Source organism: Trachymyrmex cornetzi, unplaced genomic scaffold (assembly GCF_001594075.2).
Source record: "Trachymyrmex cornetzi isolate Tcor2-1 unplaced genomic scaffold, Tcor1.1 scaffold95, whole genome shotgun sequence".
NCBI classification, from domain to species: Eukaryota; Metazoa; Arthropoda; class Insecta; order Hymenoptera; family Formicidae; genus Trachymyrmex; species Trachymyrmex cornetzi.
Genome location: NW_017300300.1, coordinates 76,748 through 78,302, shown reverse-complemented (window position 1 = coordinate 78,302; position 1,555 = coordinate 76,748). Strand labels below are relative to the sequence as shown.

The window sequence follows — 1,555 nt, the reverse complement described above, 5'->3', positions numbered from 1 at the left end:
CGCGAGAGGGAGCGAGATAGCGAGAGTGGTGGGGATGATTCTCGTGTTGCCGGGGAGCCAAATGTGCACCACTGGTTTGAAGACGTTTAATAGCAGTTCCCACTCCCAGCGACTCACGCGCCGTGCGATCGGAGGGAACGGTAGATTGTATATTCTGCAGCAGTAGGCCGGCCGGACGCGCTTATTCGACTATCTTTAGACGTTAATATCTCGTTAACTATTGCGCAACTTACAAAATGGTATAAGAATTTTCGATTTAATTCGGTCCGTTCTACCTGCTCGTGATCGATTACCCGGTAATGTTCAAACACCCTGTATATATAATTATACATATCTAATTACATATTTATATATATATACTGGTGTGAAAACTGTAAAATATCGATATAGTTTTATTGTTTAAAGTATTATTGATTAGCTTCATATTTCAAAATACACTTGAGAAAGTGAAAAACTAGTCAAAAAAATATTTGGAGATTCAGAAACACTCCGAAAGAGCTTGGAAATCTCTAGATTTGCCTATTCGATTTACATACGCCAATTCTTATAGGACTCCTGGATGTTTTCTTTTCATGAGAAGCAAATTCATCTCGGGGCGAAACCGTATAAAATGGCAGATCTTGCTCGGTTTCTGCTACCAATCTGCCATCAGGTTATGCAATAGACTCTGTTTGGTTTCTGTCACCAATTTGCTGGCATAGCATGTCTTCAGATTTCGTAATATTTTTGACAGTAGTTTGCTGACATTGTCTGATAGTACAAACTCTGTGGTCAATTTGTTGTTTTTTTGCAATCAGAAATTGGTAGCAGACCTTATTCAAAATCAGTCTCTTCAGATTTGGTTATCTGGGTATTCTGCTACATTCAAACATCAATCTTCTTCTGGTTTCCCCTTATTTGATTTTCCGACTCAAATATAGAGTCACAGTACCATGCAGAAAAACATCAATCGACTATTCCTAGACTTTATCACGTACTTCATGCATATAAGTGCTGGGTGCTCACTCGGTGCTTTATAATTGCTTAACACATCTTAAAGGCCGCACAGACTTTTGCATAAAGGGTTTCACACATGAAATGCATAACAGAGCATAAGCATAATATAAGACTGCTGGACCAATGAGCATCTACCATAATGTCGCCATATTGATTTACATAAGATGCTCATTAGTTTAGCAGCCTTATGTTATGCTTATGTTCTGTTATGCATTTCATGTGTGAAGCCCTTAACGCATAAGGTATAGTGCATAAGCGAATCAACCAATCAGAGTCCCTTATTTCCATCCCCACTTCTCGTTTTGTAGATCTTGCATAGTACATAAAGCATAAGGGCTCTTGTCCGCGCGCAAGGAACATAAACGCTTAAGGGGGTCAGCGCAAGGAACATAAACGCTTAAGGGGATGCTGGATTCTTCTTTTTTACCGATAAAGCAAGCGTTTATGTTCCTTGTGCGGTTCTTCGAATTAGTTGCACAGAATAAAAATTCCTTCTCCACGATTGAAATATCCGTGCTAATGTACCTGCTCCTGGTGTATTTTGTGTCCAAAACTGGGA

General features: G+C 39.5%; 1 protein-coding gene across 1 annotated transcript in view; it reads left to right on the top strand.

Annotated features, from left to right (window-relative positions):
* Window positions 1-1,555, top strand: part of LOC108769799 (uncharacterized) — a 72,440-nt gene that overhangs the window by 50,522 nt on the left and 20,363 nt on the right. The window lies entirely within an intron of this gene.